Source organism: Dipodomys merriami, unplaced genomic scaffold, assembly GCF_024711535.1.
Source record: "Dipodomys merriami isolate MVZ:Mamm:240054 unplaced genomic scaffold, mDipMer1.0.p SCAF_5, whole genome shotgun sequence".
Classification (NCBI taxonomy): domain Eukaryota; kingdom Metazoa; phylum Chordata; class Mammalia; order Rodentia; family Heteromyidae; genus Dipodomys; species Dipodomys merriami.
This window is the reverse complement of record NW_027206068.1, coordinates 15,391,089-15,413,600: the sequence shown is the minus strand read 5'-3', so window position 1 is coordinate 15,413,600 and position 22,512 is coordinate 15,391,089. Positions and strand designations below refer to the sequence as shown.

The following is a 22,512-nucleotide window of genomic DNA, read 5'->3' as shown; positions in this document are numbered from 1 at the left end:
TATTTATTTCATAAAACCAACTTAAAAGTCAAACCCCATCTCTTCACAGCCCAAAGTGACTGAGCGCCTTCCCACGAGGCCATGCCTCCTATCCACCTCTATTTCACTGAAAGCAGGTGTCATGCTCAAGGGCAGGAATGCCTTGCTCTCTAGAGAGACCCTCTGGTGCTCTGTGGAACTGGTGGGCTCCTTGTGGGCACCTGAAGAACTGGAAGAAGGTTGAGAGTTGTGCCCACAGCACCACCTGGTGCCAGGTCAGGGACTTCCTAGACTACCCTTCGGAGAATTAGTCTTAGTCTTGGAGTCATCCCACAACCAGTTTAGTATAAAACATTAGTCCTCAGTGTTCCTTAGCATCAACATCAACATTACCACTTTAAAAGCATTGCTGATGTTCAGAAAGCATCCCAGGAATCTCATGTAGAGACAGGTATTGCTATCACTGTTCTTATAAGTCTCTCAGGAAGTAGCACACTCTGGCTCAGGTGGTAGCATGCTCACTTTGAGCTGAAGAGCTAAGGGACAGTGCCCAGGCCCAGAGTTCAAGCCCCATGACTGAGAAAAAAACTTGAAAGGGCTGGGAAGGTGGCTCAGTGGTAGAGTGCTTGCCTTGCATGCATGAAGCCCTGGGATCAATTCCTCAGCACCACATAAACAGAAAAAGCCAGAAGTGGCACTGTGGTTTAGGTGGTAGAGTGCTAGCCTTGAGCTGAAGAGCTGAGGGACAGTGCCCAGACCCAGAGTTCAGGCCCCACAACTGACCAAAAAAAAGTTTCTCAGAAGATCACACACACACACACACACACACACACACACACACACACACACACACACACACACACACACACACACACACAGAGATGGAAAGCCACCAAATCATAATTATAAGCAGAAGAGAATATATATTCATTTTGTTATGTTTTACATAAGTATATTCCAGACACACTAAGATATATGCCAGCTCAAGATACCCATCCTCACAAAGCAATTTGTCCACTGGCAAGAGACATCAATAGGAACATTGTGCAAGACATAGGATTTCAGTATGAAATCTCATTCCCCCCTCAATCTTATGTATTGTCCCACTGACTGTTCTAATCCAGTCATATAAAATATTAACGTGAGAAGAAATATAAAGTATGTAGTAAAAGAATGTCTTTACTATGTGTGTATATGTCTGGATAATAAATAATATCCATATTTTGTATGAATAATCATGTATTAAAACCCATTCAAATGCTCATCACTTTGTATTTATTATATCATGAAAAAGTTAATATATTTGTTATTTTATAGTTTTGCAAAATTGCTTACTGCCATTTTCTTAGCCTTCTGATAATAAATTTGAGAACACTACTAAAGACATTGTTAAAAGACCACACTAAAGCTACCAGCACAACTATATTTATTGTAGCATTATTTATCATAGCTAAGATATGGAACCAACCCAGATGCCCCTCAGTAGATGAATGGATCAAGAAAATGTGGTATATATACACAATGGAATACTATGCCTCCATCAGAAAGAATGACATTGCCCCATTTGTTAGGAAATGGAAAAACTTGGAAAAAATTATATTAAGTGAAGTAAGCCAGGCTCAAAGAAACATAGGTCCCATGGTTTCCCGTATTTGCAATATCTTGTATATGTATGAGTCAAGCGGAAAAGGTCAGATAATGTGATGTTAGGAAAATGAACCCTTAGATATGTATTTTAATGTTTTTTTCTTTCATGCATTTGTTTCTAAGCATTTACAAGATTATCTCTTATAACCCCTGCTTTCACTATACTTGATGTCAGTATAACTTGTGGAGGAGATGGGGAAAAACAAGTCGTTTAAAGATACAGGTGGACCTGTTGCAACAATGAGAAGTACAAGTTGTTATGTCAAAAACAAACTTTACAACTTTGGTGGGGGGGGGGGAGGATTGGGTGTGAGAGGTGGGGGGGGAGGCTAGAAAGGGATGTGAAGGGTAAACAAAGGAGGAGGCTGCAATGCTTGATAAGAAATGTACAAATTATCCTGCCCATGTAATTGTAACCCCTCTGTACAGTATGTTCACAAAAATAAAATAAAATTAAATTTTAAAAAAGACATTGTTAAATATAGCAATAACCATCTTCCACTATCTTCTCAGTTCTTTTATATATTATAAATTCTAGTTGGGTTTATGTTTATGTTTGTTGTTGTTTTGGCCAGTTGTAGGGTTTGAACTCTTAGGCCTGGGCGCTGTCCCTGAGCTCTTCAGCTCAAGGCGAGCATTCTACCATTTGAGCCACAGTGCTACTTCCAGGTTTCCGGTGGTTAAGTGGAATTGAGAGTCTCACAGGCTGGCTTTGAACCACAATCCTCAGATCTCAGCCTCCTGAGTAGCTAAGATTACAGGTGTGAGCCACCAGCACCCAGCAAATTCTCGTTTTTATGGGGACAAATCTAGATCTCTTTTCTTACATGGCCTTCTCAGTGTTTACATGCTTAGAATGGCCTTATCTACACTGAGATGAAAGATTAAACAAGCACAAGTTTATATAAATGTCCAGTTCTTTTCTTTTACCCAGAAATGGAGACTGAACTCAGTGCTTCATACTCTCACTGGGCTGCTTTTTTTCCCTCATAGCTGGTGTTTTACTACTTGAGCTTTACTTCCATTGCCAGCAATTTGCTGGTCATTTGGAGGTGCATGTCTCTCAGATTTGTCTGCCTAACCTGACTCTGAAACTCTATTCTCAGATCTCAGTTTCCTAAGTAGCTACAATTATAGGCATGAGCCACCATCACTAAGCAAAATGTCTGGTCATTTATGGCTTTAACTTTTCTGTTATGAACTCTATTGAGCAAGATTTTACCTTGATATATGAGATATATGATGTGGATGTGAGATTATTACCTTCTAAATTAGTTATGCACTACTTTAACAAATATTAAAAATAAATCCAGCAGGGCACTGGTTGCTCACACCTATAATCCCAGCTGCTAAGGAGGCTGAGATCTGAGGATCAAAACTTGAAGCCACAAAGGGCAGGAAAGTCTCTGAGACTATTAGCTCCAATTAACCAAAAAAGGTGGAAGTAGAACTGTGGCTCAATTGATAGAGCACTATCCTTGAGCAAAAGAAGACCAGGGACAGCTCCTAGACCCTGAGTTTAAGCCTAGAAAAGATACAAAGACTACATAAATAAATCTAGGATCTTTGATATCATAAAATAAATTTATGTAAATATATGAAATATGTACTCATCTTTTGCCCTTCTGTCCTCTCAGTGGATTGTCAGTTTTAAAATATGGGTAGCAATGACAGATTTTCAAGAATGTTGATCATGTAGTGTAACATAAAAACGTTATTTTAGATTACTTTCTAACATAAGTACATCTAACATATAAACCGATAAATTTTTAAATGTTACTCAATGTTTTCAAATAAATTCATATATACACATATGTTTTTATAACAATGTAAGTACATATATATATTTATATTCATATAATAGTTTTTGTTAACAGCTCTGGCACTAGCTTGAGATAACTTGGAAGTTTCTCATCAGAATATTGTCATTGCCTTTAATTTTGAAATGAGTCATCTCCTTCTCAACCTTTTTTTTGGATGAAGAAACAGCATTTTAATATGACTTTTGGCCCCAATGAGAAAATCTAATGCTAATAAGTTTATTGATGGTAAAGATTAAGCAGATTTAAAAATCAATAGCTTTAGAACCCTTTGGAAAATAGCAAAGATTCAGCTGGAATTCTGATGGGAATCTTTCTATTGTAAGTCAAAACGAAAAGGCAACACTGAAAGTCAAAGGTCATTGTTGGAATCAGAATCTAAGGCTGATCTTACCTAAGTCCTCATTGGGCCTCTGTGCTGTGGTTCTGACAGCATAAATATTAGAATCAGATACAATATTAAGTTTGATGATTACTTATAATACTGTCAATTTTTAGGTATAACATGTTTTCTTGAAACATATTTTTCAGTGTCTAAATATATGGCAAGTACTACCTATTACAATCTATTTATAATTTCCTCTCTTTTCACAATGTATATGTATACAAAGCATGTTATGTAACTTAAATATAAGCAATTTCTATTAGTTATATTTCAAACAAGCTGGAAAAAAATTACTTTAAGAAAGAAAAGTTAAGCTGGGCTGGGTGGCTGGTGCCTATAATCTTAATTATTCAGGCTCCTGATGAGATCTGAGGATGACCATTCAAAGCTAGCTTCAGGCTAGCTCCAAATAACCACCAAGAAGCTGCAAGTGGAGCTGTGGTTTAAATGGTAGAGTGCTAGCCTTGAGCAAAAAATGTGCAGGGACAGCATCCAAGCCTTGAGTTCAAGCCTCATGCCCAGTAAAAAAAAAAAAAAAAAAAAGTTTAAGTAGTTCAACCATGAGATAAATGAGAACCACGTTAGAATTAACAAGTTTGCCTCATATCACAGCTGGTAATGGCAGTGCCAGATTGAACTCCAAGTATGTCATCTCTAAATCCCAGGCACTAGTTACTTCCTCTCATCTATTACTTTCCAAGTAAGGAACACTTGGAAATATGCCTAACTTCAAAGGTTAACCTTTGAGGAAAAATACCTAACCTCAAAGGTTAACCTTACCCAATTTCCTTAAAACAAGCAACAACAACAAATAAAACAACACTAAACACATGCTTGCCAAATGGCCCAGCAATCACAATGCTAGGCATTTGTCCCAGATAAGCAAAAACTTTTGTTTGTACAAAACCCTTTACACAATTGTTCATAGTTCAAGATTTTTTTCAATAGTCCCCAAATGGAAACAACCCAAAAGTCCTTCAATGAGTACATTACTATATAAAGAATGGGATGTCCAAACCAAGGAACATTACTCAGCAACAAAAAGGAACAAACTTTAGGTACACACAACAATGTGAATATATTTCAGGCATTATGGTAAGGCCACGTGCTATATGGCTTCTTTTACATAATATAATCTAGATGGAAAAATTATGGAAGTGGAGAACAGATTAGTTGATAGCAAGGGAGAAGGATGGAGGGAAAGAGTGGATGTAAGTATAAAGGGGAAATGCTCTGTGGTGCTCAGTTTTGAATTTCTTGTGGCCCTTCTATGTAAGTGGCAAGGAAACAGGAATTTCTGTCTGACAACTACATGAAACTAATAACCTGAACTCTTTGAGGAGAATTTAGCCCAACTGACTCTTTGATTTTGGCCTTATGATACCTTTAAAAGAGAACCAAGCCTCGTGTGCTAGACTTCCGCAGAACAGTGAATAAACATATTGTGACTGCTCTAATCTTGTGACTACTCTAGTCCTCTAAATGTGTGATTATTTGTATTGCACAAATGGGAATCTAATACATCTAGATAATTTGGAAGTTCATCTAGAGAAAAAAATGTATTCAAAATTTTATTTTTAGCCCTTCTCCTCACCCCACCCACCTCCCTACCTCTCTGTAATTTCTAGTGTCAACAATTCTTCAAGTCTGAGACCTTCAATACTTGACATTACCCCTCCTTCCTGTCCTCATATACCTCCTTAGCTGTTTAGGTTTTGTTCCTCCACATGGGTCATCAGGTCTTAACTGCCAAGCTCTCTTTCTCTGTATCATAATGATCTGCAAAACTCTGAGACTGCCAACATTCAAGCCAAGGCCTGTTGTTGATGCTGGCAGCTGCAGTACATTACTGCAACCCCAACTAGGCTCAAACAAAAGTACATGCCAATCCTACATATGCTGTCTATCTAAGCTTACTACCACTCTGAAACAATTTTCCACATCTTTCATTCTTGTACTTTCAGACACTCCTTTTGATTTCACTCTCGCTACCTACTTGGCTGTAAAAGAAAAATTACAAGCAAGAAGAAGAGAACTTTATAAACCTCAAACTCAAACTCTGTGTGTGTGTGATGTGTGTGTGTTTGTGTGTGTATGTATGTATGTACGTATGTGTGTATGTATGTATGTATGTTGGTCCTAGGGCTTGAACTCAAGGCCTAATGCTGTCTCTGGGCTTTTTTGCTCAATGCTAACACTCACTTGAGCAACAGTTTCACTTCCAGCTTTTCTTCTTTTTTCTTTTCTTTTTTTTATTTTGTGGGGATAACAGACTCATGGACTTTCTTTCTCAGGCAGGCTTTGAACTATACTTCTCAGATCTCAGCCTCCAGAGTTACTAGGATTACAGGTGTGAGCCACTGGCATCCAGCAACTACCAAATTTCTGAGGCCTATTATCTACAGGATTCTATTAGTGCTATTTCTTTAATATAGGGTCATAAGAATGTTCTGCATCAAATACAGTGAAAATAGGGGTTATACCATGGGGGAAGAACATACAAGAGAAACAAAAAAAAATCACATAGTACATTTAAAATACATTAAAAACAATAGCAAGAAAGAGAAAAACCACTTGTGGCCCTATCTTGGAGTTCATTTCACTTAATCATCTTATACGGTCATATGTACTTAGCTTTTGGCCTGTATTTGATGCCAGTGCCCAGCATCTTGTATATATATTTTTCCAATTTGGAGAGGGGAAAGGAAATGACAAAATGCTGAAATAAGGATACAGGCTGACCCATTGTAACAATGATATGTACAAGACACTATGTTGAAAATGAACTTTACAACTTTGGTGGGGGGGGGGAGGGAGGAGTTGGGGAGGTGGGGAGGGAAGGGATGGTAGGGGAAAACAAAGGAGGAGGTAACAATGTTGGATAGGAAATGTACTCATTACCTTACTCATGTAACTGTAACCCCTCTGTACAGTATTTTTACAATAAAAATGTATGTATGTATATATATACATATATATAAAAGAATGTTCTGCAGAGAGGAAATTATTATGATTCAGACTCTGATATATAAGAGATGATACAACAATCTGTGATTTATAGTAAAATAGGTTCACTGGTTAATCAACTTTTAACTATAAAGGTTGGTCTCTCCAGAGGAGTAGTTTTGCAGGAAAAATTGATTAAACATTTGAAAAAAAAATCATTTTCCCTCTGGTAGCCATTAACATTATCTTTTAAATGACTTTGTTTGGCTCAAGAAAAGATTATTCAAAGGAACCTGACAAAAGACTCTTATTAACCAGTATTTTATATTCTTTATTTACATTACAGTCAGATTTATAATAAAGATGTACAGTGTAAGTTTCAATTAAATTCTAATCCTAGAACCAGAATCCTTACAACTTCAACTTAGAAACCCAGTGTGTGAAAAGGCCTTCCAATTATGATTTTCCTCTCTTATTGAGTGTAGAACCCACATTACCCTCCCTCCTCCTGACAACATCATAAAAAAACAGTATTATTATTTCAGAAATTAAATCTGAACTACCAAGAAATGATTACTTATCCAGAACCCTGCTATAATGAGAACTCCAAAATAAGCAATTTAAATTCTATCAATATTTCAGCCACTTATCCATTCTAAGATTATATAAGACCATATTTCAAATTTATTTTTCAAAACTACATCTTCTGTTCTTTGAACAAGATCTGAAGTAACCATTCCAATTAGCTCAACTAAGAAGATACAATCAGAAAGATATGGCATGTAATCATAAAAGAGCCCCAAAATGTGGTGGCACTTACAAAGTCCACCTACGAAGCAGAAATAAACTGAAAAGAAAGTGACCTGCTTTATTGTAGGAAAAGAATGAACAAAATGAAATAGCATTGCTTGAATACTTTTAAAGCACTGCTAACTAAATGAGGTAACAGAAAATGAAGAGAAGAAAAATGAGAAAGTTGGAAGGAAGAAAGAGATTCTCAACTATCTTTATTTTATGCATGGAAAAAATTCCCAGTATAGAATTTTCCACTTGTTTTGTTGGTGCTAAAAAAAAAATGAGATCTTGGAATATTTTGCACTTCCATTCATCAGATTAGTGATGGCCAATCTGTACTGTTTTGATACATTTATAAATCTATATAATTCTATTGAATAAAACTGGAAATTATTCTTAAAAAGGTAAGATTGTCTAATGTACATTACCCTTTTATTGAAAAATAATTAACAATAGCTGTTTCTAGAAATCCTCTCTGCTAGGGAATTTTTTTGTATACGTTGTATCTGTCACCTCTAATTTTCATAGCAATGGTATGGGTTAGGTGATCTTATTGTTAACATTTTGTATTTGCAGAAACTATATTACAGGGAGATTTGTTAATTTACCCAACACCATACTGCTGAGAAGGCAAAGAATAGGAACAAAACTCCCAAAATTAAGCTCCTGAATTCAGGCTCTCTACCATGACATTGAGAATCACATGTGGAGGATGTCTGAGTAGCTCTTCTGGAGGGATGATTGTGAAATTGCCACCAACAATCCAGAGCCACCTTGAAACCTATATTTCAACCATGCCAGCTCTAAGTTGGGTTTGCTGGCCTCAGAGGTGGTTTTTCTTCTTTATTTCCTTGTATGGTTTTCCCATGATCCCTTGCATCCTAAAAATTTAACTGTTCTCCAGGTTTTCCAGCACAAGTCAGATGAGGGATTCATCACCAACAATATTCTAAAAGGCTCTGGAAACTTTTAACACAGAATGGGTCCCCAAAAATAAAGAGTTAACTAACTAGCTGAGAAATTAATTATTGATCTCATCAACAAAACACTAGGCTACGCAAACATATAGTTGTGATATAGATGGAATGCCATTAAAAACATTGCATCATAAGAAAAAAATAAGATAAAAAAACAAATAAATAATCTCCAAACATACTGAAAGGGAAATTAGTCTTTTATACTTAAATCCACTCAGAGTATTACCAAAATGTGTGGAAAGTTTGAGAGAATCTATGTGACAAAACCAAAAATATCAACGGATTGATTTGAGGAACTTGGATTAATGTGTCAAAGAGAAAGTAAGGAATAAACTTTTAAAGATTCCGTCAAGGAAAAAAATAGTGTACACAAGCCATGCACTGGTGGTTCAATTGTGAAATCCTAGCTATTCAGGAAACTGAGATATGAGAATTGTGGCTTGAAGTCATCCTGGGCAGGAATGTCTGTGAGACACTTTCTCCAATTTACCACCAAAAAACCAAAATGGAGTTGTGGCTTGAATGGTAAAGTACCAGACTTGAGCAAGGGAGAAAAAGCCAAACAAGAGCACAAGGTATTGAGTTCAAGCCCTGAGCCCAGCACACACCAAACAAACAAAAATGATGCGTAAAGGTATTCATTTCCAGTTTGAAAACCTAAAGCTGATTAGTTAGATATTTTTTGCAGTGTAGACAGTAATAAATTATGAAAAACATCCTTTAATTTTTCCTTGAAAACAGAAAGAAGCAGACATTATTGATAGCGTAAAAGTCATTTGCAGCAAACCAATGATAACACATGGAGTTTTCTAAGTGGATTGCAAATCTCTTTCGAATACAGCATATCCACAGTTTATGTGAATGACTTTATTTTATATGCCAACCATAGTGTGAAAGCTTTAAAAGCATTGCCGAGATGTAACATATTTAAATTCCACAGCCTATAAATTCTACATCAAAGGGACTGCCTACATTAATAGACGCACAGATACACATGCACACACACATACATGCACATGTGAGTGTTTATGCATATACAGAGAGGAGAGGAAAGAGAAGAGAAGAGAAGAGGAGAGGAGAGGAGAGGAGAGGAGAGGAGAGGAGAGGAGAGGAGAGGAGAGGTGAGGAGAGGAGAGGAGAGGAGAGGAGAGGAGAGGAGAGGAGAAGAGAGGAGAGGAGAGAAGAGGAGAGGAGAGGAGAGGGGAAGGGAGGGAAGGGGAGGGAAGGGCAGGGAGGGGAGGGGAGGAGAGGAGAAAGGAGAGGAGAAGAGAGAACTAGCTCAAGCTGCTATACACATACACCATATAAAGTGGCTTAAACAATAAATGTTTATTCCTCACACTTCTGAAGTTGGAAACCCAAGAACAGGAAGCCAGCAGGGTCAAGTTCTTGGTAAGGACCTGTTTTCCTGATTTGTAGACAATTGTCATCTTGCTCTATCTTCATATGGCAGAGTTACCTAATTCTCTGTCCTCTTCTTACAGGGGTACTAATTCAATTCATGAAGGCTTTCCTTTACTAATTATCTCCTTCCTAAAGAATGTATCTCTTGAAGCTCACCACGTTGCTATTAAGGTTTTAATACATACATGTGAGATCTACATGTATTTCTTAATTGAAAGCTATCTAAGAAATATTTGTATTCTAATGTACTCTGGTCTCTGTGGCCTGATAGAACCCAGCCTACAACCCAGCCATGATCATTGCACATACCCAAACATTTCTGCCTTTCTGGATATGTGATAGAATTACGCCTTCTGGCTTTTTATGGTCAGATGACTCCTTGTGACTAGCTCTAGCTAATGAGATGGATTAGAAGTGAGGTGTGTTATTCCCTGAAGAATGGACAATTGTCACTGAGAGACCATCCAAAGGCTTACAGATGTTTCCCCTGGGGGAATGAGTAATGCTTAAGATACTGATTTTCTAAGTTTCTTACAGATAACAAGCTTCACTGCCACAACCTTCAAATAAAAACTAGTGAAAGAAGTGAAACAAGAGAAATAAAATAAGCTTTTGATGTTTTAAGTCATAGGTATTTGGGGAATTGTTTCTTAACAATTAAAATAACACATTGTCATAGGCCACCTCCCTGGAATCAGCAAGGAACTGTTAATTTAACATAGCAATATTTCTTAAATTTAAATAATAGATAAAAAGTTTAAAGCATAATCTTTAAGATGAGGGTAGCCTTAAATGTAAACAAATACCCTAAAGCTAGTTAAATTTACATGTGTCTATGTTAGTTTTTTTAATAAGTTCCATATGCTATTACAATTTGCAATATGCAACCAAAATACTGTTGCTAATTAATGTTTTAAGTATAAATTAATCTTCAAAATAACCACACTGATTTAACATTAGGACATTGTTTTGCTGAAGGTAAATTGCCACTATAAAAAAGTATCAATGCATCTAACTCAGAGACCTTTGAGCCCAATGTAGTGATGCCTAGAAAATGTCATGATGATTCATTTTTTTTCTGCATCAAAACCCAGAAATGTTGCCCCTTGTGACATTTGGCACCAGCAGAATTCAAATGCATTGTTTTTGCATTGCCTGAGCTCATCTTATCTGATTGTTCTGAGATAATTGGGGTGGTCATGCAGTGGTCCCTCAAGTCATACCTACATGGACATTCTCAAAAGAGGTGGTAAGTCCTCAAGAACAAGCCAGGGAAATTACAGCAACATACAACCTAAAATTTTATAAGTTCTAGTATATAGCTTACCAAAGCCATAGTCACTAACACTGGTTTGAATAATGCTTGGAAGAGAGAACTGAAGATCTTCGTTGAACAATAACAAATACTTTCCTAAATTATCTCAAAATTCATTCACTTAATGACTAGTGAATTTCTAGGCTTGAAGTATTCATGACCTTAAAACTCACTTTTCTAAAGGTCTGAGTACCTATTCTTTTTTTTTCTTTCCTTTTTTTTTTTTTTGGGGGGGGGGGTGGGCGCTGGTCCTAGGTCTTAAACTCAGGGCTTGGGTGCTATCACTGAGCTTTATTGTTCAAGGTTAGCATGCAATCCCTTGAGCCACAGATCCATTTATAGCTTTTAGGTCATTAATTAAAGATAAAAATCTCATGGACTTCCTTGCCTTGGCTAGCTTTGAACAAGGATCCTCAGATCTCAGCCTTTTGAGTAGCTAGGATTATAGCCTGAGCCACACTTGTCCAGTTGTACTCTCTCTCTCTGTCTCTCGTCTCTGTCTCTGTCTCTGTCTCTCTCTCTCTCACCCTCTCTCTTTCTCTTTCTCAATGTAATGACCTAATATTTTGGTTTGAGAACTTAACATGTAAACCTTTGATGATAGAATGATGAGTGGGAACATATACCCAAGACATTTGCTATACAGAATTCAATTTGGAATTAACAAGAAAAAGAAGTGTTACTCCCAAGAATGTTATATTCATTGACTGTAGAATGTAATTGATACTATGTGTACACAGCCTATGAACAAAGGAGATGTTTAAAAACATAGAAAACAATGCAACAATATGTACTGAATGGCATATTCAGTGGGTTAACTTTTTGTCACCAGCTACATTGATCTGAGCATGCTTCTTTAATGGACTTTTATGTGAACAAAAAAATGCCTGGAAGAAACACAGCACCTGCCGTATCAATCAGAGTCTAGTAAGGAAAACACAAGCCGCAGGAACTATTTCAAGCAGAGGGGATTAGTGGAAAATACGTTGAGAAAACTGAAAAAGCAAAATACAGCATGTGAATGAACTCAGACATTAATACTTGCAGCTACTATTCCCAGGGAACAAAAGAAGGAGGAGATAGGGAGAAGGCTGCACTCTCCTTGCTAATTCAACTTCTGGGTTGGTTCAAAGTTGCTGGAAACACAAAAGATCTACACTGTTAGTACTGAGAGCATGGGTGAGATGCCAGGCAGTAAATGTGAGAACAGCCAGGGTGAGATGCATTTCAAGCCAGTCTAGAAACACAGCTGGCCCTGTGTATCTGTTGCTGGCACTGAAAAGGAGGTGGTGCTGAGCAGGGGTGAGTTACCATAGGGACCATGCTCACAGGTGCTGGGGTAGACAAGGAGGGTCACAGAGATAGAGTCTGGGATAGAGGGGTTGGCATCAGTACTGGGACCAAGAAAGAGCTCTCAACCACAAGGGCTGGAGCTGCCAAAGGGACACAGAATTTGTCCATAGTTCTGTGTTGCTGTCGGAGACCTGGAAACTGGAGACCGTGAGTCATTTTTGTCTTTTCTTTGTTTCTAGGTCTCCTTATAGGACCTATCACAGAAAAGTCTAAATGAAATCTTGACAGTAATAGAAACTCGGAATAGTAATAGGTCAGGTATCAGAAACCTACAGCACACATAAGAGCACAGAAGGAAAGAAATGGACACTAGAACTAGCAGACATTCCCTATATTCCAAGTCAACTTTTTGTATTAGATATTTGATATGACCATGCTTGGGATTGGTAATGAATACTTGCTATCTTTTTCATTCTCTTATTAAAGTAACAGAATAATGAATAAGACAACACAAATATAAGGTGAAGATATAACATAAAATATAATAATAAACTAGTGACTTTGTTTAATCCTAATGCTGAAGAAATTGTCTTTTTACCTTATGAAAGGCTTATTTAGTAGATTTAGGCAAGTTATAAAATAATTTTATAAATACATACATATGCATATAATTTTAATGATCATAAAACCAGATAATATTCTGCTTCAACCTTTATTATTCTGTTCAAATGCTAGTATATGATGCTATTGGCCTGATAATTCAGGTAAGAAATAAACTTTCATGGAAAAACTATTAACATGTGATAGGTACTGGTGGTTTTGAGTTCTTTATTATTCTCAGGGAGAATTTCTCTTACATTTACACTGGCCCTAGTGCTAGGCACTGATGGCAGTAATCCTACTTACTCAGGGGACTGAGATCTGAGGGTTGCAATTTGAAGCCAGCCCTGCCAGGAAAGCCTGTGTGACTCTTATCTCCAATTAACTACCCAAAAAACTCCAGAAGTGGAGCTGTGGATCAAGTGATAGTGCCAGATTATAGTAAAAAAGATCAGGGACAGTGTCCAGGCTCTGAGTTCAAGCCCCAGGATTGGCTTAAACACCTGTGTGTGTGTGCGTGCGCACGTGCACGCACACACACACACACACACACACACGAGGGAGATCAGTTTCAAAAGCAATGTTCAAGTATTGCCACATCACACAAAAACTCATCAAAATCCCTCAAGCACTGAATTGTGAAATATAATAAAGCTGTATTTTCAATGGTGAGTTTTGGGGTTAGTTAGCTTCCTATGGAGTAATGAAGAAGAGAACAAGCCATCCTAATAATCAAAGAAATGTGTTCTGAAGGAAAGTATGAAAGTTATGTATAACTGTTATATGTAATCAGATTATGCTGGCTGAATTAAGGAAAGTAATTAAGTCACATGGCCTAGAATGAAGGACACATCAAAGATGAAGGGTTCTAGATTCTTATTGATGAAGTTGGAAGGGAACCCATTCAACAATGTAATCTTGCTAGTTGAGTTTAGAGTTTCTCTCAGTGAGGAATCTCTTCTAGGTGAGAACTTCCCTAGCAACTTATTAACATGTCTATATTCTTTTTCCTAAGGAGCCCAGTCCAACAAGTTGTATAAGCTTTGGGTTCCAGCCTACACAAATCAATCCTTAAAGGATTTACATTAATAATCATCAGACTCTTTAGGACATTTTGAGTAATCAGAATATCTCCAAGGAGATAGTTCAAAAGGCAAGGGGCAGCTATGTTTCTGAAATGCTTTGTCAGAGTGCTTCATTTAGTTGATAAATAACCTTCCCCCAAAAAGATGACTAGTTTAATAAATTATAAGTTATCAACCTTATTAGGGAATGAGGTGATCTTGTTAAAAGGAGTTACAAAGTCTCTTACAACGTGAGAAACTCTAAAGTAGGAGAGCTCATCTGGAAAGTTTAAATAATTTATAATCACAAGTATATAAATGTATATATGACAAGAAAGAAATGGAAGGCAATTTGGAGAGGGGAAAATAGTTATGTAAAAGTGATGGCCTTAACCCTTTTTCCCCAACTTTTATTTCCTTTTTCATTGCCATCCTATTATAGCCAGCAGTATGTGATCCCAACTCCCTCCAATTCCAGTTTCGGAGGTTTCATAATGCATGCTCTATGCGAGCTGCAGATGAAGGAAGGGAATTATGTAATGTCCAGGCTACAAAAAGCAGTTCTGGCTGTGGGGAGCCACTTCTCACTTTGCAATGTGTAATGTGGAAAATAAAATGTCATTAGGAAAGTAAACTCAGACGTGGGGAAGTTTGGCATTTTTCTATTCCGCTTTTTTGCCCCACTACTGACAGCAAACAGCAAGAGCCAATCTCTCCATTCCTGTTACCCAGCATCTTTAAATAAACAGGACTTAGTGTGTACATGTACACACACATACATACCTACACACACACACACACACACACACACACACACACACACACACACACACACACACACACACACACACACACACATACCTGCAAGCAGACATGCTTAAAGAAGGCATTTGCTGTTTTAATAATAATTTCTTTGGGATATCATAGAGCAGTAGAATTGAAATATCAAGAGCTGGAGTTGCACTCTTAGCTTGTAGCCATGTGTTCTATCACCTGCATCATCCCTTGCTTGCTGAATGCCTCCATGTGACCGTGTGAAACGAGGAGTTCTTTCTCATGGGACCACTCTCCTCTTATCTTGTTCACAAATTAAATGGGGTCCACTTAAAAAGTAATAAATATAGCTACACAAAGTAATGCACACCTGTGATCCCAGCACTGAGGGGACCGAGGCAAGAGAATCACAAGTCTGAAGCCAGCCTGGGCTACATAGTAAGACTTTGACCTCTAAGTAAATAAATAACTAAATAAGGTAAATGCAGAGAGTGTGAAATTTCACACTGTTCTAAATAGCTCTTACTTTATATGCCAACTTTAGGTCATAGAGTCTTTGAAAATAATTTTGTTTTTAGTAGTATTGAGGATTGAATTCAAGGCTTCACAACTTGCTAGGCTGATGTCCCAAGCCCTTTCGGATGAGGTCATTGGTTGACACAGGATTTTGCCTTTTGGCTAGTAGGTCTGTTCTGTGATCTTCCTATTTACACTTTCTATCATATCTGGGATGACAGGTGGGGATCACCCCACACAGCTTTTATCTGTTGAGAAGCAGGCTCATGAACTGTTTGCTCAAGCCTCAGCTTCAGACTTCCTAATCTACTAAGTACGTGTATGAGCAACAAGTCCCTGGCAAGAAAATAAAATTTTATTTTATTTATTTATTTTTGTGCTGGTCCTGAGGCTTCACTCAAGGCTGATTATTTTACCACTTGAGCAACAGCTCTTTCCTATCCAGCATTTTGGTGTTTAATTGGAGATAGTCTCACCGACTTTTCTGCCTGGACTGGCAGAACTGTGATCCTCAGATCTCAGCCTCATGAGTAGCTAGGATTCAGGGGTGAGCCATCAGCACTCAGCAGAAAATTAAATTTTAGATGTCAGAACTAAACTGTAGATGACAGAAATGTATCGATTGTGACACATCGCTCAGTGTTGTATAAAGGCTGAAGATCCAGCTTTTCCTCTCTTTTCCAAATACGGAAAAATATACAATTAACTATGATTTCCCTCATGTTCTTTTTGGTTTTCAGAAGAGGAAAACTCATAAGAGGTGCTTTAATCTGCTTCCATGACGGAGGTCTCAAGCCCCTGCTAAATAGGCCTTGCTCCTTTCACCATACTAAAGGCTCTTAACTCACTCACTTGTGCTGGTTCTCATCCACGTTGATCTCTGCACCCATTTTGCCAAGATCCAGTGGGAAGCTATTAAGCAAAACCATGTCAGGAACTTTATATTCAGGAACTTTATATACTTCATTTTTCTGTCTTCTTGCTCATTATGTTGTGTATTTTTCCCCTCAGATAAGCTTTGCATGGTAAATGATTCTTAGAATTCAGAGATAAGAAGCTTTCTTTACCTTAATCTTTGCACTGGTCCTGGGGCTTGAACTCAGGAACTGGGTGCTGTCCCTGAGCTTTTTTGCTCAAAGCTAGCGCTCTACCACACCTCTGATTGAGCCATACTACCACTGTCCTTTACCACAGAGCTAGATCTGTTCATACCCTGAGCTTTCACTTGTACTCTAGGAGAACTTGGACTAAGTTGGTGACCACTTGAAGTAACTTCCAAATACCTGATTTTTGATTTGTTTGTTTAATGTAATTAAGTCCTTCCCCAACATGCCATGTTATTACTATGGGGTACTGATTTCCAATTATAATGAAGATGTATGTTTATGACTTTTTACAGGTCAAATTGGGGAAAATGATATATTTGTGTAAAATAATGTATGCAGGTAAATGCATATGTATGTGTACTATGTGCATAATATATTAGTATTTACTGTCAGAGAAATACCTATCCTCAAAATTGAAAAGAATTTACTAAAAGTGTAATGAATAGTGGCAAACACATCTATCATGCAGGGAGAAACTATTTCTGCAAATAAAATATTGCTCAAAATGTAAAGAAACAGCTGAAAAATAAATAAAAGCAAAGTTCCTTTGGAAAAAAGTAAGAGGAAGGCAGGCCCACTACCTCCACCATTTGACTATAATGGAAGCTTTTCATTCACTCCACAGAACACCTACTTTCCATGGTACATACTCCATTTCTGTCTTCTTCTTTATCGGTATAAATAATAACTAACAACACAGTCATGACTTGAATATGAACATCTTGTTAGTGACCAAGTTACCACCAGAACAGTTTCTTGATTTCTGGCTCTTTATTTTTGTCAAAAACAGAAAGATTCATACCAATCATGTCTTAAATTAAGACCATGATAGTCTTTGAAAAAGATTAAGCAATTGGAAGTTTTATGAAATGATGAGTTTTATGAAATGGTTTTTATGAAAGGGTGAACCAATGCAACAGAGATACAAGACACTACGTTGGAAATGAACTTTACAACTTGAAGGGGAGAGAAGTTGGGGGGGAGGGAAATTGGTAGAAAACAAGGGAGAGGGTAACAATGTTCAACAAGAAATGTACTCATTCCCTTATTTATGTACTGTAACCCCTCTAACATCACCCTTACAATAAACAAGGTAAATTTTAATTAAAATTTTTTTAAAGACTAAAGAGGATCTATGATTTTCTTTATTCAAAGCAACAACTATTATCTCTCAAGCCCAGCACCATTTCCTTCCTCTCCTAAACCTCTGTGTTCAAAGGATTGTCCTCCCTTCATGATTTGTTTCATATGTTAAATCAGCAAAGCCAGGATAATGATATCTTAGACTCTTAATGACAGTATACTTTTCTGCCTTGGACCTTTTTACATGTTGGTCTAACTTCAGTTTTTCACATTGTATATGTGAAGTTCTCTACTCATTGAATAAAAATTGAGCTTGTCTTCATGTGCTGGCTTTCGGTAAACTGGTATTGAAATGATCTGAGAGCATAATTTATTTTACAAATACTTCTAGCCTAAAATGCATAAATAGGTATTTGCATGATTTACAACAATGTCAGACTAGCTTTGTGTCTATAATGCTTCCATTCTTGATTGTTTTCATTTTTATTTCATAAAATATCAACATTTATTCTATCCTACAGTAACTTGGTTCTTTTGCTGAGTGACACTAGCTCATACCTGTAATTCTTGCTAGTCACGAGGCTGAGATCTAAGGATCACAATTTGAAGTTAGCGAAGGTAGAAAAGTCCATAAGACTCTTATTTTCAATTGACCAGCAAAAAGCCAAAGTGGAGATGTGGCACAAGTGGTAGAGCATCAGCCATGAGCTCAGATCCAAGCATGAGCTTGAAGCCCTGAGTTCAAGCCCCAGGACTAGTACAAACAATGAAGAAGAGAAAAGCTATTTGGCTATTTTGTTACAGAAGTTTATATTTAATACAACCACTTCAGCATAACTAATGTTAGAGAGTATGAGAAGAAAACACTGTCCTCTAGCAAGTAAGCCTTCAACCAGTAATCATAGGACATAGACACATCCATGACAAATTCAAGTGAAAAACGGTATGCCAAGAGATCCTGATGTTAGTAAAACATCTTAAGGAGACCACAGCCTCTAGAGGTCTCTGAGGGGCATCTGATATCTGAGGTAAGAAAGGAGAGTGGTAGGAAGAAAAGTAAAACATTGCCTAAGAGATACTGATCAAAGCAATTGCTGATCCTTTTCCACCAGGGCTGGAAAAACCTGGCACTAATTAAATAAGTGCTTGAGTAAAGTCCCAGGGGCTTTCTGAAGCAGAATTGGGCATCAGCTAGAAGGCAGCATGGGAGATCTCAAAAGGATAAAGAGGCCAGCGTTTTGTGCTGGTTCAGGATGTAAACAATCAAGACAGGAGCAGTGCCAAGGAAATGTTTAATGGCAGTTGTTCTTCCAGTGGCTGAGGGGATGAAAGGGGGTCAGTTGGCTAGTGTAAACATTTCAGGCTTATCCAGACAAGAAAACATTTTGTCCAGGCTCCACCCTTTGGTTATTCACTTGTGTCTGGATAAGTTGAGTCTCAGACTCAACTCTGGATTTTTCCCTCCAGACCTTGGACCCTCAGCAGTTATCCTTCCTAATATCAGTGATCCTTCCTGATAATGCCTGAGGATGCAAGACTCTGTGAGGTCTCTGATTTATTAATCAAATCACCTACATATTACCTAGTTGTTTCAATCAAAAGAATACGTCTCATGCACTCCAAGCAGACTTGATAGAGGACAAATCCTTTCAATTAGAGACAAAATAGAACTATAATAATAGTAATTGGAACTGGCAAACATTGAAGAGACAATGAAAATGAAAATTCTACTTGGTATGCTTAACAAATTCTTGGGTATCTTTTTTCATGATTTTTTTGGTAGTTGTACAAAGGGGTTCCAATTCCACAATTTGGATTATACTTAGCAAAATTTTTAGCCACAAAAAATATGATGCTGAGCTGAGCATTTAATGGCTCACTCCCATAATCCTAGCTATTCAGGAGGCTGAATCTGAGATCTGAGCCAGCCCAGTAAGGAAAATCTGTGAGGCTCTTATCTCCAATTAACTACCAGAAATACTATACAGAAATACAGAAGTGGAGCTGTGGCACAAGTAATAGAGTCCTATCCCTGAGGGGAAGGGATAGTAGGGGAAAAACAAAGGAGGGGGTAGCAATGCTCAATAGGAAATGTACTCATTACTTTATTCATGTAACTGTAACTTCTCTGTACTGTATCTTTACAATAAAAAAATATTTTTAAAAACCCTCAGAGACAGTGCCCAGGCTCTGAGCTCTAGCTCCAGAACCCATACAAAATAGAAAAAAAAAAAAAAAGTATGCTGAGATTGCAAGAGGGGAAAAAAAAAAACCTCTTGGCTAAATTAATTAATATTATAAAGCACTTGTTCAAATGCAAAACTATCTAGAAATACTGGGTCCCCTGTGAGTGTGACTAATCTGATGGCACTGCCCAGGAAGAATGATAATAATAGTCATTTGAATTTGTGGAGGGCCTGTCATTTTAAAACACTTTGCCAGCTTAGTAATCCTTAAGAGTCCCTCGGGATAAAAGTAGCCATGTTATTCACTCTACTTGCTGATAAGAAATTGAGACACACAACCATTATGAGGCTTTTACAAGGCTTGGGCAAGAAAGAAAAAAATTATTAGTTACTGAAGGGATAACATAGTCCCCAGATAAAACAGTTGGCAAGAATTGACCTTCTCTGATCCAGAGTCATGGAGAAAGCACTCACCACCCAGTGAGAGCTATCTGAAAGAGAAGAGAGACAGCACAGGGAAGGGATATAGACAAGTGGGGGGGGGCAAGGGAGGGGGCACACGGAGAGGAGAGGAGGGGGGGTGTAGGGGAGGAGGGGAGGGGGTGAAAGGAAGAAGAGGTCAAGAGTCAGCAGCTCAACCCAGGAGATGCCACGAAGGGCTCCCTGGCTTGTTCAATGGAATCAGGTGCTTTGTCAACCTGTTGGTCTGAAATCAACCTTATGCCAAGCAGAACAGTCCTACCTTCATCACACTCTTCAACAACACCAGAATGGCCATACTAAAATTATCAGGAAGCAATTACTTCAGGGCCATGCTCCAAGATAAGGCTTCAAATGACAGGATAAATAAGGTTGCTTGAATGAAGCAGAAAACATGCAGAGACATTAGACCACTTATTAACATGGGATTTAAACTAATGCAGAAAAACTCACAGGAGTGAAGCAGGGAGATACAATATTGTTTAAAAATAACTGTAAAGTCAGGTACCTGTGTCTGGTGCCTGTAACTTTAGTTACTCAGGAGACTCTATCTGGAGGATCATGGTTAACAGTCGGACCAGGCAGAAAAGCTGATTCCAACGAAGCAACAAAATGCTAGATGAAGTAAGCAAGAAAGTTAACCTGGGTTTTGAGGGCCTGAATTCAAGCCCTGGTACTAATACAACATCTCAGAACTCATTTTCAATATCTACCTTTTTTTGTTTTAAAAGCAGCACATAATTCTATTTTTAAGAAATACGTTGAAAGAATAAATTGCGATTCAAAGCCAGCCCAGGCAGGAAAGTCCGTGAGACTCTTATCTCCAATGAAGCACCAGAAAACCAAAAGTGGAACTGTGGCTCAAGTGGTAGAGTGCTTGCCTTCAGCGGAGGAGCTCAGGGACAGCACCCAGGCCCAGAGTTCAAGCCCTATGACAACAACAACAACAAAAAGATAAATCAAGAGTTGTGCGTAATTTAGTAAAGAAAAAAAATTAGCTGTGTTGATTTGTTTTTCAAGGTCAAGTGAATTAGCCTGTATGATTATTTAAAAGAAAAAAGAGCATAAGAAAAAAATGTGATTACACACACACACACACACATAGATACAGACATACACTATATTCATCTAAGCAGTTACAAGAAATTGACATATATAAAAACATATCTCCCATTAGCAAAAACTGCTAAATTAAATACCAAGACAAGTTTAATAAAAATTACAAATATGAAGAAAATAAAGTGAAGGAAATGAGAGGTTACTGAGAAGCTGTTGTTATTAGCCTTCTCAACACACTTACTGCTCACCATGATAAATCCTGGAAGAGAAAGGAAATTGTCGTCAAGTTGTAATAGGCAAGAGTGCCTATTGCAAGAGTTAATCACTGGGAATTTCTAGTTTAGGAAACAGCCAGATTCAACCCAAGACTTGAGAAATCAAGTGATGCAATTACGGGAGAGAAGAGCTGAAGCAATGCCCTCCACCACAACTACCTAATTTCCTTTCTGCTTGAGCCAGGAAAAAGCATTTCCATTCATGCATGGTTAGATACCTACAACACTCCTTACCACTGAAGCCTAGAAACATATTATCCAACACTGGAAGTCTGTAAGGATCAGGTACGACGTTCATGCCTATCCTCTGTTTCTAGGCTGGGTGGATGTTCAGTATGAGCAAAAAGTACCATTTTCTAGCCCAGTTCCATTTTGGTGTGTTGAGCAGCCAGGCCACACCATTGTTGAGTATATTTAACATTATTCTACATGAAAAAAGAAAAAACTCAACCTCTACCTACCCAGGTAGTTTTTCACACACCCACACACTTTTTAAAAAAATTCTGTGAAGATGATTAAATATTATTTAATAGGACAGATTTTTCTTCCCTCATTCTTTCCTCCCTCCATTTCCCTCCTTCCCTTCTTTTTCCCTCCCTCCCTCTCCTTCCTTCCTTCCTTTTTTCTTTCTTCCTTCCTTCCTCTCTTTCTTTCTTTCTTTCCTTCTTTCTTTCTTTCTTTCTCTCTTTCTCCTCCCTCCCTCCCTCCCTTCCTTCCTTCTTTCCTTTCTCTCCCTCCCTTCCTTCCTTCTTTCCTTTCTCTCCCTCCCTTCCTTCCTTCTTTCCTTTCTCTCTCTCCCTTTCTTTCT

The 22,512-nt window shown here is 37.8% G+C and overlaps 1 protein-coding gene across 5 annotated transcripts in view; it reads right to left on the bottom strand.

Moving 5' to 3' along the window:
- The window catches only part of Macc1 (MET transcriptional regulator MACC1), a 76,888-nt gene that overhangs the window by 42,158 nt on the left and 12,218 nt on the right, over positions 1 to 22,512 (bottom strand). Inside the window, exons 2-3 of one of the 5 annotated variants that reach the window (XM_069996130.1) lie at positions 21,084 to 21,299; positions 20,879 to 20,985 (exon numbers count right to left, since the gene is read on the bottom strand). The exons of 2 other annotated variants lie outside the window; for them this stretch is intronic. The gene's annotated coding sequence lies outside the window, so the exon portion shown is untranslated. Of the gene's footprint in view, positions 1 to 20,632; positions 20,696 to 20,878; positions 20,986 to 21,083; positions 21,300 to 22,512 lie in introns of those variants that run through there. 2 more of the 5 variants (XM_069996129.1, XM_069996132.1) reach the window with 2 other exon arrangements.